Genomic DNA, 16,982 nt, shown 5'->3' with positions numbered 1-16,982 from the left:
TCAAACCGTATGAATGTGTGTCCCAGGCCAGGTTAGGAAATTAACTAACAAGGTAAAGCTCAACAAGCCACTGACACATATGTTCAAATTTGATTCATTCAATACATTATTATTTTTTGTCTTAAATCCACCAGCCATTTTCATATTATACCAACATTTGCAGCATCCTGAGCCTTTTTGGTAAGGTTACTAGGAAATCTCAGCCCAGAGTAATTTTATTCTCCCCAAAACAAGTTTTCTTTTTATTTTTAAAGAACTATATAAAAAAAAAGAAATCACATCTTTTTTGCAACTTTCACTGTCTCCTGCAACTTCATTGCAACAAACATACAAAAGACATCGCAACTTTTATCGCAATTTTTTACAAAAGCTCCCGCGAAATCAGGCATTTTGGGCTGCAACAATCTCAAAAAAAGGCCGTGAAATCCTGGAGGGACTGATTAAATAGGCCTCTCCTCACATGTTAGCTTTTCCCTGTAGTTTATAGGATTTTATTTTGTGTTTTACTGTTTCTGACAGTGACACACATGTTTAAGTCCTGAAAGTTATATCACTTTAATGGTAATGCACGCCACCCATATCATTATTAACACATGCACTTTGTAGCATAGAAAAGTATTTAAGCTGCCAAAATGTTTTGTTATCAGTTAAAAACAGATACAAGTGCACAAACCCGAATTAACTCACACAAGCATCAGCTTGGAAAAAGCAGTTTATTTAATCCAGTCACACGCACACCTCTTACTCGACACCAGTACCGTCAGAAGCAGCAGGCATGCACTCGGAAACAAGTCCCTCAGGTTCTGCCTCTTTTGTCTTGGCTGTGATAGTGTGTCTTGTTTCTTGTATCCTGTGATATCTCCCTCTGTTTCCCCTCAAAGCATACAAACACAACATTTACCATGTCCTCACTGTGCTCCACATGCTGGATTAACCAGCTCTGAATCAGAGATAAATCAGGCGGGATGGAGCTGTAGATCTTGCACCATGTCAAACTGCTTTCAGAATCATGGAAACAAAAGACTTCCTGAAGATAGAGGAGTTTGCTCAAACAATTCATTTTTCCTTTCACCAGCCTTGATGAAAAAAAAGAAAAGTTCTTCGGTTGTGACATGCTATCACACTAAGTGATAAAAGTCTCTTCTTTGATATTTTAGTCTTACTGTCAGTAAAGTATTGTAGGGGCACACCATGGAGCATTTCACTTCTTCCATGGTACAGCTCTTACATAATCAAAACAACAGCGAGTTGTGAAATTGTGAAGGTAGGAGTCATTGGAGTTTTCAGATCTTTTGGTTCATAATCTGATGATTTCCATGAAACTTGATCCTGTTTTGAACCAAACAGTGTTGCCTCAGTGACATATTCTTAGACTGACTAATCGTATTGTTCTTACAGACCAGAAACTGTAGGGACAAGGCCACACAAGTCATTCCTCCCTTTTGATTTGTACCCTAGTTTGCAAAGTACTGACTTGTAGCTCTACAGCAGCTCTGGATGTTCTTCTACTTCAGAGCTTACGGCTAATTCAATTACACTCCATGTTACTCCTGCAATAGACACTGACCTTAGGGTAGAGCTAGACCAGGCAGAGAGCATCTGCATTACTTTTAATCCAAATGCAGACAAAAAAATAAAATCAATTTAAAAAATATAGAAATAAATAAAAAAGACCTCGGCTTAAATACTCAACACATCTCCCACCTTCTACTGCATGAGCTTTTTTCAGCTTCTCATATGTGCTCCAAAATGATTCATGCGTAAATTCATTCTTAATATTCACATCATTCCCTGTGGTTAATATCAAGGTGGGTTGGATGACACCCATGAACTGTGATTTGTTACGGCCTGTCTTTCTACCTTGCTGCTGAGATAGATTTCTTTGTAAATCCTCATGTGACGAATGGTGCCAAAAAAAAAATTCAGTAAGTGAGCACATGACAATTGATGTAAATACAGCACATTCAATCAAAAATGACATTAATGACAAAATGCTAACTGCTAATGATAATAGGATACGCTCATTACCATAATTAAAATGTGAATATTCTCTAGAATGACATTTTATTACCAGCTTACTACCACGAGTCCTCCTACTCATTCATATGACCAGTACTTTCATTATTGTCTTTCCCACCACTATTGTCATAATCATTACCATCGGCAGCATATTTCCGTGTTCTTTGCGTTGTCGTATACACAGGATTAAAATCCTGGAAAGTACAACAGTTTCGACCTGCCAGAAAGGCAGCAGAGAACAGAGGGAGTTGTGGGTAGGTTTACCATATACCCTCAGGCCAACTAATGTAATATCTCCATTATTCTCAAGCCTTTTTTTGGGGGGTTTCCTCAGAAAAAATAAAACCTAACTTTCCATCAGAGATACGACAAATGCATGACAGAATGTATCTCTGGAGAAAGCTGTAGGAATTCCGGTAACTTCTGGGCTGCATCTTCAACTTTTCATCAGTCAAAGTCTGTCTTTGTAATACTGCTATGTGACATAATTCTGGAAAGCCCCAATCTCCTAATGGTTTCTTCATAGTGAGTCTCTTCAGCATGTGTTACACAGATACGGTGCAACAGGCCATAACTGCTACTGCAATTCTAGGACAAAGAGAGACTACCGGAGGGAAAGAAACTCACTCAGAAAACAATATATAAAACACTCCTACAGAGAGGCAGCTCAGTTTGTGGTCAAAAACACACTTCACCAATATAAATTCAAACTGGGGCAGAAAATTAAAGCTAAGTTAAATAAAAGGCAATTTGAGCACAATTACTGAAACTACTGTCCAAACACATTAAGAAATGCTCAGGTAAAAATGTCCAATTATCTAAAAGCCATTCTCTGGAAAGACACACATTTTCACGATGACATTTGCAAGGCCATGACAGATTCAAGGTTTTGAAGACAGCTTAGTTTGGGACGACTGAGACCCATATAAGACCCAAATAAATTGAGAGAACAGCGGCGAAGACAAATTATGAACAGAGTAACAGTTAGAAGTGGGATGTGTGGGAAGTGGGAGAAGACAGCAAGGCTAATAATGTTCTTGTATAAAAATGACATGCATAGTTGCTGGACGACTAATAGCATTTCACAATAGAACCTCAGGAGCAAATTTACAAAGGCGGCGCTGCAAGGGAGCTCTGTATATTTTCTGTCACTCGGCTGCGTCAGCTACGATTGCAGTTTTATTGTCTTATTAGCTAAAAATAGTCCAATGTATCACCAAAAGTGAGCACAAAATGTATGCCTCCACTTTAACGCTAATCCGCTAAGGCTAGCCCCTTTGGTCCCTAAAGCACAATTTTCATTGGGGTGACCCCTTTGCACAATGTTGTGATGCCACCATTGACAATATCTACAATAATTCTTATTTGGGCAAAATAACAAGATTTGCATGCTGTACAATTTTACTATGCGAAGTCTATGACAGGCACTGTCCACTCACTGTGTACAGACAGTGAATAGCATACCTTTCCTATGGTGTCACTTTGGCAGAAGTCTTTAGTGAGTGTGGGCCTCAGTCAGAATCTGAATAAAAATAGAAAGGATTTGTGTCTAAGACTTGGACAAGCCCCGCTACAGAGTTAATCTTAACGGAAAAAGGTATGACAGAGTGACAGAGAGAGATTTTTTTTGGTTTCTGCAAAGTCAGAACAATTTTGTGCTATAAAAATGCTTTGACAACACAATACATATATTGATGAGAAGTAAATTGTATTTTATTGAGAACTATTTCAGTAATTAGATTTGCCTGTATCTTACAGTTTTTTCCGATCGCTATGACAATTTTTTCAATACTTTTAACAACTTTCCTAAACTCTTAACACAGTTAGAACAACATCCGTCTGTGTAGGCTATACATTTAACACATTTCTTGTTGCTTTGACACAAAATGCATACAGTTAACACAAATTTAAAATGCTTGAACTTCTTTTACACACAAGCTCAACCAAGACCAAAACAATGGATCTTTACTGACCAATTTGCAAAGGCTTTCACAATGTATGTCAGAACAGATAACATCATGTTCTAAACCTAACGTATAGGCTAAAGTCAAAGTGAACAGCTGTTCACATATAAACTCAAATATACCCCCTCCATTTTATTCCATTGCTACTGAGAAACAGCTGATTGAAGTTATGCAAATAGATCAATCACAGCTGATTGATATCTAGGAAACACACTCAGGTGTTGAGGTTCTTTCAATCGCATGATCATATGTTACTGTACTGTAGTAGTACATACAGTAAAAGAGGACCTATTTGGGCTGATTTTGTGTGGAAAAGGAACAATACAGATGAACACAAAGAAAGTAAGAAAAATTGCTGTACGAGTGAGAGGAAGATGAGTACCAGGACAATTCTGTCTCTGTCTTCTTTTTTTCATACAGTAAACCGTACATTCTATAAAGCTACTCTGAGATAGGTCCAGGGCTTAAAGTGAAAAAAGATCCTGAGCCTGAAACCTTTTTTTGAATGGGGGGGGGGGGTTGACTAGCAAAACAGTTAAAGTCCTTCTTACATTACACAATAATAAAAGTCATAATTTTTAAGAAGCAAAAAGTTTTGGATACATTTGCAATAATATCATAATCCTACAATGAATCATTGTGAAAACAAAACTTTCTAGATGTGTTGTTACTTTGGCCAGGTCATCATCAAAAAAGCAAATTAGTACATTCATGATTTTGTCCATGTTGATATTAGTTGCTTCATGTACATTTATTAAAAACGTCGCATTGTATAGCTTTTCATATAGCTAGACATCTAAACTCTGGGGCAAGGCCATTATGTTTAAATACCTGACATGCTGATTCCAAACAGACAGCTTTGTCAAGGCAGTTTGGGCTTCAGATAGCTTTTACACAGTGGCCATCGTTAATGACAAATCGTGTTCCGCTATGAACGTGCACACACGTATTGTTTGTATCACAAACACGGTCGGTCAGTGAAGGAGGAGTCGCAACGGTCGCACTAACCCTAACCCTAACCATAACCAGTGCCTAATCCTAGTGCCTTCCAGGCAGCGCTGCCTAGAAGGAGCCGTTGGGGGCAAAAAACACTGATAAACGCTAAACGGCTTCCCGTCTCCACCCGTTTCCTCTTCTCCTCTATTCATGCCCAACACCATTTGTTTTTAACTCCTTTCTCAACTAAAGCTGTATCTACATGCTCCAAGTTTGACAAACTTTGCATCCATATTTTTTAGCCGCGTTACCATGGAGACCACACCGCACTCTCGCTTTTCGCCAAAGACCCGCCCTACTTTGCATCTGATTGGCTAGAACTTGTTTCATTGGTAGGTGGAAGTTCGATGATTGGTTAAATCCAGCACATCAAAACAAATCCCATGTGGACTTTTTAATTTATTTATTTTTTTTAAATAGTCAAACGCCAGAATTCCGGCACCAGGCCCGAGTACTTCAGCCCTGCGTTAGTTAGAGCTGCGTTCCTCTCATATGATCGGTAAGTGAAATCAATAGACTCGAAAATAATAAACGGCATGAAAGTTCCCAATTTTTTTTTTTTTCTCTCACGGCCGCACACCGGAGATCCGGCACGGTGCCGGAATACTTTCATCCCTGTGGGTCATTCGTTTTTTGTATTGAATTTCTGCAGCAAAAGAAACAAAATGCACGCATTTACTAAACCCAACAAAACAAAAATGTAGAGAGGCTTCAAGAGAAACTGCAATGTAAAACACAATCTATGATCAATACAATAGACTATTGTCTATTGTATAAGGGCAGACCTGAAACATATGAAATAATGCAGTTTCTGTAATTCCATGTGATGTTAGTGTTTTGTATGACATTGTGCTATGATTGACTAAATGTTCCTGTTGGGAGAGAACATGTGTTAGTGATTTGGAAGAATTATTTGATTTTGAGACATGTTTGCATTGTTTTGGTGGACATAGTGTATTGTGTTAGTGAATTATTGTATTTTGAAAATTAGTTAGTTAGTTAGTTTATTAGTTAGTTAATTAGTTGTGTTAGTTTAGTTTTCAATGTGTGATTTTGAGCATGAAATTAACTGTTTTGTCAATTGTGTGTTGTAGGTGTGTTGGTGTGTTAAGAGTTTAGGAAAGTTGTTAAAACTATTGAAAAAATTGTCTTAGCGATCGGAAAAAACTGTAAATGGCCCCACCAACTTTATTTCTTTCTTTTGGGAAAACAATAAAAAATTCAACTGAATACACAGTGTTCTAATTATTATTATGGTAAAATTACACCTTCAGCAGAGCAATGTGTAAAACCTAAGAAATAAAACATTGTGCACTAGACGAATAAATGAAAAAAAAATTGGCATATAATCTGCAATTAAGTCTTCGTCGTATACTCATTTGTGTGGTGGATCACCAGCACAACAGTTTTTTTGGGCAATGGATCCTCTTCTGTACAAACTTTCTACAAACTATTGCTGACTACAATTATTTCCTCAACATTTCAGTTAGGATACACCCTTCCGGTGGAACACCATGGGACCTTAATTCGGAAAAAAATATGTACAGTAGTGAATAGGGAAAGACAAATTATTTTTTTCCCGTTTGAGTTGAGCCATGGATTACACATATGATATTTGTCAGTTTAAAAGATAATTTTCCAAGTCAAGAAAGTCTCAGTTTGTCGTAAAACTGTTAAAGTATAAGACTGTGAAAATATGTAATTAGAAAGACTACTCACTTCAAAGTCGCATAGGTGACGTCACGCTGAAGCTATACGGTGTGTTTATTTCGTACTAGTACGTAAAGCTACTCACACGTGCAACTGATCTTTCTTGTTTTCCCACCGCTCGGCTGATAAAGAAGGAATGGATAAGACAACGTTACATGTGTTGTGTAACATTGCTAAGCTAGCTAGCTAGCAACCAAGCCGAACATCAAGCAAGGTGACATATTTTGTGTGAGACGAGATTTGTAGTTCACTGAGCAGTTTCACACAAAACTAAGTGGTACGACGTCAAACTGAGACTTTCTTCACTTGCAAAATGATCTTTTAAATTGCCGAACATAGTGTATATGGCTTGTTTTGGTGGGTATTTGTCATTGTGTTCTGTCAGTCCTCTTAAAACCAAACTAAATAAAATTGTGTAACTACTTGGGAAAATTTCAGAAGAAACAGGACACATGCTAGGAGTAATTTTTCAGCTGCTAACTTCCCAGAAGAAGGTAGGTGTTTAAGATTATTTTTTAAATCATTTGCCTAACATACTTCAAACATGAGACTTGGTTTGGTTCGTGAAATAAGTAACTACAGTTTTGAAGTCTAATTATGTGAAACCATCAGGTGTTGTCTGTAGCCTCTGGTGGTTCTTCAGAGCGATGGCAATTTTAAGGATCAAGGAAATCTTCAAATGGGGTGTGTAAGGATGTGTTTTAAAGCATATCAGAGTGTTAGTGTGCTAAATTAGGTAAGGGTTGCTAAATCAGCCTTGCACTAAAAAATAATGCAATGCAATGTTAAGATCAGAGAAAGCCAGGTCCATAGGTCATTATATTTAAAAAAAAATATATACAGTATGTCTAATGTGTTGTCTTAATATTGAATTAAGGTAAGTCAAAAAGAAAAATCGGAACAGAGGCACATGCAGTATTGAAAAAAATATGACTGTGGTCTGTGGTGCTGTCAGTGAAGTGTCTGCCAACCCTTTTTTGGTGTATTCTGCCACAGCTGATTGGATAACCATAGAGGTTTCTAATCCTTTTAAACCTGGTACAGGCTTCTCACATAGGAGTTAGTGGGAAGCACACATATAAACATGAAAAAACAGACACACACTCAAACATACTCTAGGTGTATATAGAAACCATAATGTTACATACAAATGCCTAAACACAAACATTTTTAAAGATGGCGAACATATTTCACAACTCACAACCCCATTATTTCCTGTGTATGATTTATTTTTGACGGCCTCCATTGCAGGGATATAAAAATTGAATATGAGCAATGACTCTGAACCAAGCCATAGTTAAATAGGCTAAGCAGTTCCCTTCCTTTGTTTCCATTCTGTTTGAAGACACAAAGAAGGCGGTTACTGCCATCTCTCCAAGGGACTGTGTATTTGTACTTGGCCACCTGTTCCTAGTCTTTGGGTACAATGCTTACTTCAGGCATACCACATTGCGCTATTTCCTCCAGCAGTGTGAGACAAAGCAATCAAATGCAAATTTCTGCAAACTCCTGCATTTTAGGGGCTATAGTAATTAAGCAAATTGAAAACTTAACAAAACTTTAATGAACTTTTCATGCATGTGAATGCTTATTTTGCACATAAAACAGACAGCACAGGTCAAAATGTGCATTGAAAGCTTTGTAGAAATGTCCTTCCGGGCAAAGTAATATTGAGTCACAGCATTCATAAACAAACAATACAAAAATAAAAATAATTTTAAGGATGGAAACACAGAATTTAAAATACTAAATTACTTTGAAAATACATGGCAACACCCACTTAGCAATGAATCTCACTCATAAACAAGCTTACTGCACTTACTGGAGAAAACTGGGGTGTCATTAATAGCTGTATAACTGAGATTATCCTGCTAACTCCCAAAGTGACACATAGATGTCTTTAATGCCAGTCTATATTAATAAATGCATGCGTAATATCTCCACATCATAAATATCAAATGTTTGAAATGACTGTTCTTGGATTGGGTGTGAATTTATGAAAGAGGTTCAGATTGAATAGTTCATCCCTTCATACTATAAACTAATTTAGCCATGTCTCCTAATAAATTATGTTTCCATACAACTAAACAGCATTTACATATCAATTACATCTTTAGGGAAACACCCTTTCTAGCCCTATCTAAATCCAGTGTTTGGTTTGCCAATTCTGTGATACTGCAGAAACATAGTGGTGTAACATGGCGGACTCTGTGGAAGAGGACCCGCTCTGTAGATATAAACAGCTAATTCTAAGTTAACAAAAATGCAACAATTCTTATAATATCTAATATTATTTTCAATTTCTACCAATAGATCCCCCTAAATCCTAAACACTGGTGCTGTAATTTACGTAACATAACGTACTTAACTTCCGTATGTAACTTAAATTTTGTAACAAATATAGCCTACTTATTTCAATGCAAAACATATTTTCCTAAACCTAACCAAGAAGTTTTGTTTCAATTCACAACGTTAATAACGTTTAAAACTGCGTTTCACAACGCGTGCCTGCCGCTGGTATGAGGACGTGTAATCCAGGAGAAAATGCGTTTCCCTTGAAGTCTAACTAAGAATGCATGCAGTTTAGTTGTATGGGAACGTAAATTTTTTTAGCCCTGTCTATTGGTCCAGACCAAGCCACATATTTCCCTCCTCACTGTCAAGTCATCCTACTATTGTGTAAAATGACTGTATCTTCTAATGTGTTTTCACATTTGCATAACATGACGAAAGTGAAAACGACTGAGTTTTATTGATACAACAAAGCAGTGACTTTATACTAGATTCCATTACAGCACACTTTTGCATAATTCCCACTGTGGCATTCTGCAAAAACTCTTACTATTGTATGAAAACACATAGGTTAAAAACCACCACTTTATTCTGAAGGTTTTATTTGCTTTCTACTCTTTCGCTGATGTGCTGCCAGACAGACTATGGCAAATGCCTCCCCTTGTCGTCAGGTGATAGGAGAGCCTTTATACACAAACAGCCTTTAAATGTGAGTGCACCATAGTGCTTTAGCTAATGTAGTTTACGTGCTGAACATCAGGTAATAATGAATTAGTCAAGCCTGCAATGTACTCCTGGGCCAGAATGAGCTCTCTACAAGCCCATAGGTGTCAGCTGAAAAAAGGCTTTGTTGAGGGTCAATGGTACATTTAAAAAAGGAAGGTTTATGAATGGGGGACTAACAGTAATCAATACCTGAACTACTGAGGTACCTAATATAATTGGAGGTAATCGGGCACCATGTAGAGACCTGAGTGAGATTCCAGTAATTGAAAACAATGTTGTTCCATTGGGTAGAAGATTAAATTTAACTGAAAGAGAATAATTAATGGCAAATGAGACAAGCAATACTGATTTATTTTTCTTTTTACCTGCATGTTAATGCTAATGCTGAAACATTACATCTAATGATGCCACACTGTATTATTTGAAAAAGTGTCACAGTTAAACTTTTTTTTTTTTCTTTTTTACATCTGACACATTTATGCTACACAAATCAGAGGGGAGCGCAGAGCAAGTAGGCCATGGAGTCATCCCCATTTCCTCAAATGCCAAATGCTCAAGAGAGAAACTAATTAATCTCCTACACCTTTACCACAGTGGCCTTTTCATATTTCTTTCTTTTGGCATGGAAAGTAAAACCAGTATGATAACACAGATCAAAACATGATGCCATTAAGGCCACTTACAGCATGATTTTGAAACAAATTTCCCCAGGTTTCCCCAGGGGTGCACTCAACATTTCACTGTACAGTACATTACATGTAATGCAAAATATTAGCATGCAGCTGCAAACCCACTTAACACAGTGATTCTAAATAATACATGCTTCTTGATTCAAATCCATCTCAACATTATTATGTCGATGTTTAAGTACTAGTATGAACGGTTCATGAGATATTTCAAAGACAGACCACACACACACACGCACACACACACACAGAGAGAGGCTTCCCGATTTATTAGATAGATGAAAACACCTATAACTTCAAAGAGTCGTCGTTCAACATAAGCAGTCCACTGAAATGTAGAATGCATCAAATACACTTTTTTAGACTAATGTTTTCTGCATAAAATGCATGCATTAAACAATATGGCAGACGGCATATAAATAAGCAGTTCTTCACAATCATAGGCACTTGTTTTTTTTCAGTAAGAGAAGTTGCCACCATCCCCAGAACCTGGCTGTTTTCTATCTTATTGCTTCCAAAGTAATTTGGACTAATAAGCCTAGGATCAACTCATTTTATTCTCTAATATTTCAACTTTTATATCTTTCCTTTTATTTTTTCTAATCAAAATTGAACTAAATATACTTAATAAATATCATAATTAATCATGTGTTCCAGAGTGTGCTGCTCTTCTTTTTTTGTTCATACTAAATGCTACTAAAATTCTATACATAAAGATATTTTAAACATGTTTGGCAATTTACTTTGCAACCGCAGCCTTCACCCTGTTATGAAATCATAATATTTAAATAAAGCCCTAAGCTATTTCTTGCTTAATTGCAATAGAAACATGCCATATCATACCAAACCATTTCCTAGAGATAACAAACACCTCACTATCAAAGTTGACAAACCTTAATAACTTAATAACCCTTAATACAACATGCATAGGTACTAATCATCATTAGTGCTTGGCTAAAGTGAACACATTATTCTTGTTGAACTGAGTCATTTTGGTGTTCAGTAAGAAGCTGGTCTACCATGGTATGGTATGAAAGCTTCCAGAAGTGTCCAACACGACCTGGCCTCTCATTACTGTAAAAGTTACTGTGACAAAGTGTAGCATTGTGAAGGCTTAAAAGGAACACACACTTGATTATGACAAGGCGTGGAAACCCAAAAAAGTAGAAAGCTTGATTCATTTAGAAATAATAATTTGGTGAAAGAAAAACAAATTGTCATTTAGTATAGGAAAACTACCTTTATATTACTAGGAATTCAAAATTAGAAAAATACAGACAGCCTTGGCTGACGTGGCACTTGTACCTGCTTTGTCAGCAAAGCAAGCAAAAATTGCTGACTATCTTGTGTTCGATGTCGTAACCTCTCAAGCACAGTAATTGAGACGTGTATATAAACAGCTACGGTATCTGGCTATGCTGCAGGTTTGCCTAAGTGTACACCTTCATCCAGTGACGAAATCGTCACTACTCTGAATCCACATCTATCATCACAGCGTGACGCCATCTTGTACAGTTTGTGTCAGTGGGTCAGTGAGCAGATTTTTGCTGATCTTGGAAGAGATGGGAGGTAAACAATGAGTGTGCTCATCCAGAGCTATACTTACTGCAGGCCTCTAATCTGCTTTAAAGCCATGTGGATTTACAGCTGCAGGGACGGGAGTCATCCCAGCTAAAAACCTACATGTTTCAGCTTTAATTTGAATTCGTCCTGACTGATTGATAGATTAAAATGTATTTAACCTGCTTCCACAGTTCCAGCTGAACTGAGCTCAACCCGGGTTCATTCACTAATTTGGAGACACGGGGGTGTTTGTGAAATGTTTACATTTTAATTCAAATTCCTGCTTTGTTCTAGTTTAACAGCTAAATTGCTCCAAAGTGGTTGGTCAATGGCAGTCAAAGTGAAGCACTTGTGCTTTTAAGAAGCTGTACTGATTTTGGAATTGATCATGATGGCACACAAGTAATGCCGCTAAACGTCTGAAAGATGGCAGCTCCATTAGAATGATAATGGGTTAGCGGAGATATATTCTATATCCACGACCTTCCCCTTCCGGGATTGCTCCTTTGTCGCTGGAAATTCCGCCGTATGTCCTTCTTTTCGGCCGGATGTCCGTTACATTACGCTTTGTTTGTGTTGGAATTTTAAACTCTGGTCAATTTATGAGGACTATTGTCAACTGCTCCTCAGATCTCTGCAGGGTAAATCCAGACAGCTAGCTAGACTATCTGTCCAATCTGAGTTTTCTGTTGCATGACTAAAACAACTTTTGAACGTAGACGTTCCACCAAAAGAAGTTCCTTCCCGAGGCTATTTTGCTGCAGAACCGGGGCTCCGTGCAGTGCTTAGCGACGCTCAAGACGATTGTGATTGGTTTAAAGACATGCCAATAAACCAGAGCATGTTTCTCTCCAATTCTGGAATGCTGTGTGGACTAGCCAGACCCTCCTCCGCAGCGCTGTGGAGGAAGGTAGGGCAATGCAAGACTATCTGTACACTTTGAGACTATCTACCATTTTTTATACTACATCTACTGCGGCTCCCTAACACTGACATTTTTAGGTTTTTTGAGAGCAATAAGTATACTCTTCCACTCTACTTCTACAGCCATCGCCTATAGGTATCCAGAGGCTGTGAGCAATTGCTGAGTAGTTTAAATATGCACTTAGAGACAGTCTGTCCTGTCCAACAAAAGCCTAGCTAAAGGGGGAAATGGAGTGGAATTGCTTTTAGGTAGAAGCACTGCTTTAATATTCACTTGTATCAAAAAGAAAACATTTCAGGTCTGGGTTCCAAAAACACATAATGAAGAACTCAAAGTGTCCTGGTATGTTTTTTGAGGATGAAGCAGCAAACATCAACTACAGGCTGAAAGCATATCTGGTTTGGCAGCCTTTGAAAGAGGCCCAGGCAGCTCAATGAACTGTATTGGGCTGTGTGCTTCAGATGAGAGCGTCAGAACTCGGTTCATCTGCCATGTCAAAAGACTTCACACTGTCTCTGCAGGGCCATTATTCAGATCCTACTGACCAAGATGAAAGCCTCTGGAACTTGTGGTGACTCAGAGCTGTTCCAAAAGCCTTCACAAAACTTTGCAGAACTGGCAAAATATCAACCAAAACCCATGCCCCCAAAGCTTTCCGCCTCACCTCTGCTCCGTCCCAAGCCAAAATAGGGACAAGACGATAATGACCCAACTGGCAACTAGCATCATGAGTGAAAATGAAATTGATTTGAAAACCTACGCCGGCCCAGGCTGGAACAGAAGGGATTATTGTGCTGATTGTACTAATACTGTGTCCCTGACCTACCCCTCCATCCCACTCTAATTCTACCCATCATACTCTTCTCTCTTCCCTATGTTTGTCCATCTCTCTCTCTCTCTCTCTCTCTCTCTCTCTCTCTCTCCTCTCTCTCTCTCTCTCTCTCTCGGAAACCGTCATTCTTCCCTTTTATATTATTTATATATTTTTTTCCCTTTATCCTGCTCATACAGAAATTCACTTTTTTTCCTCTTTTCCCCTCATCTGATTTCATGTTCACTCTGTAAATTGGGTTAAGACAGCACAGCTGGACAATTGAATGCTGGCAGAGAGAAAAAAAGAGGGAGAGAGAGCGATGAAGAGATAGAGCGGCTGAGGAATGCCTAGTGAGGCTCTAAACCGTAAAAAAACAGGCAGCAGTCCAATGTGATGAGCTGTACAGAGAAATATAGAGCCCCCCCCCCGGGGGCTGGACATCCCAAATTATGTTGCACTGTTGCACTCTGCCCGGAAATCCAGAAATTGATCTGTTATTCCTGTTTTCCTCCCTCCACTTGGAATACAGCCTGGACTGCCTTGCCCACAGTATCACCCTACCAAATCATTGTACTGTCTGTGAAAATTAATATCTGCAGTGTCTTCATCATAACTTAATGTGACAGCAAGCAATTTTGATTACAGGTCAGTTTTATGTAATGGTGGTATACACACACACACACACACACACACACACACGTTTGGGCACATTTTCACATAGACTTAACTGTTTTAAACTTTTCATTGATTATACTTATCAACACATTACAGGTCTCACGGAGCCTCACAAACTCAAGTAACAATATGTTACTGTACCAGGTAGCACTAGCTGCCCCCTTAATCAAACTCTCTTTGTAAAAATAGTCAGACAGTGTCTTCTTTTTCTTCCAGTTTTCCCCTTTTCACTGTAATTCTTGTCTTTTGCTGTTATCTAGTATGTTAAATAAATGGCATTGATAAACATATTTTGGGGTATGAAGCTTACATTTTACCAACAAGTAACGCATTCCCTGTTGAAAGACAAAATGTTGATGTTGGATGATTATGTTTTTTGTTGTTTTTTTTTTTAAATAACTGAAGTAAAAAATAAAGTTACTTGTGCAATATTCTCACATGTAAATTATGGTTAAGCTAAGGGAGTCATCAACATTTGAGGAAACCACTCTCCAGCACGACCAGACAGTCCTTAACCTGGAACACACAAGGGAAAGGAAAGCCAGGAAGACCCAGGAACAGCTGGAGAAGGTCTTTGGAGGCAAAACTCAAGGAAACAGCATCATCCTGGAAGGAAGCAAAGAAGACTGCCCAACACCGAACCAGCTGGAGAAAGTTCATGTTCCAGTAAAAAGGGTCATCAGTCAGAGGGCAGCATGAAGTCAGACATGCTACATGACCATCCATCGCCTTGACACCCTTACTCTCACTACATAAATCGAATGCCATTCTCTTTCCTACACTGGTACAGGATGATGCAATTTACAAATTGTCCCAACAATTGATTCCTGGAGATACTTGATGGTCAAATGTAATAGATAATAGCCGATCAAAAATTATGACCAAAACAAAATGAATTATTTATTTTTTTGTGCTGTCAGGTTGACACCAGGTGTACTGTGGAAATAAATGATCAGCTGCTGGGAATGTCAGATAATTCCTAATAACTGGAAAGTCACTTTGGAAAAGTGCAATTCTTTGGAGGTTGGCTGATGCACACAGCAGCACTCAGCCATCAGTGCAATAGTTGAGGTTTTAATAATGCAAATGAAAATAATTGTATTCTCAGGCATTGTGAATTGTATCAGAGCTTGAATTAGACTAACAACATGTATTATGTAGTGTCTGAGCCTCTGGTAGATTTTACAAACTCTCTAACTCAAATTAAAGGCAGAGTTCTGGGGTAAGTATTGACAATGATCATCGGTGGCAAAGCACAAGTGCAGAATCATCTTCCTTGAAATGAACAAGCCACGCAGAGTGTATTGTCAAAGAGCAGATAATTGACCCAGAGGAGAGCAATCACAGAGACTGTGTCATTAATGCTTTAATAAGCAATTGTCAATTATCAGGGCTTCGCCTGACATTGCAACCTTACCCCTTAAGGCAGCTGCATAGTTGGGACTCAAAAAAAACAATTAAAAAGTAAACTATTGTGACTCAGATATGGCTTAAAGAAACTTTTATTTTTCCTTTCCTCAGATTCATATTGTGACTTGCAGATGATGAGATTAGATTGATTTCACTTGTTGGCATCATCCTTCCATCATCCAAAAAACAGGCTACATCACCACGGGAGGGGGCTCTGAAATATGGGATGTTTTTCAGCGACCTAAATCATGTAGATCTGAAATAAGACGTGATACAGGCCTAGATTTAATATGCTGGGATTAATGTTCACACTTTCCAGGGGCAAATGTCACTTCAAGAAGATACAATTTTTCAAAGAAAAGTCCCCCTTTAGAGTAAAAAGACAGCTTGGGGACAAATGTAAGACCCAGATAGTCTGTAATCTTTGAACTCAACACAGAGCCTCCAGATCATTAAAATGGTAAAGAATTTAGGATGCAGCGTGCATACATTGTTCTGTGTAAAGCATGTTACACAAGACCAACTAAAGATCCAAAGAAACTATATTACAAAACTTTACCACCAATATGGTTGTTGTTACTAGAGCTTTAACCCACACACTTTAGGACTAATTCACTCCACATTACAAATACTGGTGTGGAAATGTTAATCTAAGACAGTCCAACATCCTGGCTGTCTTCAACAGCGTAAGCTCTTAAAATTAACCCCTTGGTGACCTGCTTAGGCAAAAGAGGTTAAAGGTTAAGAACAGCTAAATGTTTACATCTACAGTAACGCTGACATATAAAGGAGACCGTGCTGCAGTGGATCTCAGGCTTATCAGACAGAAGAGAAGATGGTGAAAATCAATTAAGATTCCATGCTGTGTTCCCTATAGGCACCCACAGTTGCTGGAGATAAATGTCAATATTTAGTTTATGTTCACTTTTAATTTAAGTCTGAGGGGAAATTAGATTCTGTGAACAAAGCGTTGTGTCACCACATGCTGAAACTCCCCCCTCCCCCCCAATGTTTTGATCCTATTTGGATCTCCTTCAGGTCAAATTGTTTTGGAATCACATACATTAATCCATTACCATTACAAAGCTTAAATATGTAACTTTGGTACAGGCTTTCACAGTTCTAGGCCCCTGGTAAAAATGCATTTCCTTTCTCGTTTCAGCAGCGAGGCCTGCTGCTGTGTTCTGTCACAGCGGTTGTTT

General features: G+C 38.3%; 1 protein-coding gene and 1 long non-coding RNA gene across 4 annotated transcripts in view; both read right to left on the bottom strand.

The window, feature by feature from the left end:
- The window catches only part of LOC116046568 (limbic system associated membrane protein), a 782,424-nt gene that overhangs the window by 195,715 nt on the left and 569,727 nt on the right, over positions 1-16,982 (bottom strand). The window lies entirely within an intron of this gene.
- Positions 1,105-15,282, bottom strand: LOC116046570. The gene is made up of 3 exons (XR_004104170.2): positions 14,922-15,282; positions 11,693-11,698; positions 1,105-1,115 (listed from the first exon to the last, which is right to left on the bottom strand). It is a non-coding gene; the product is annotated as an uncharacterized LOC116046570 (long non-coding RNA).

This window comes from Sander lucioperca, chromosome 5 (assembly GCF_008315115.2).
Source record: "Sander lucioperca isolate FBNREF2018 chromosome 5, SLUC_FBN_1.2, whole genome shotgun sequence".
NCBI classification, from domain to species: Eukaryota; Metazoa; Chordata; class Actinopteri; order Perciformes; family Percidae; genus Sander; species Sander lucioperca.
Note: the sequence above shows the minus strand (reverse complement) of the source record. Positions and strands in the feature narration are given on the sequence as shown.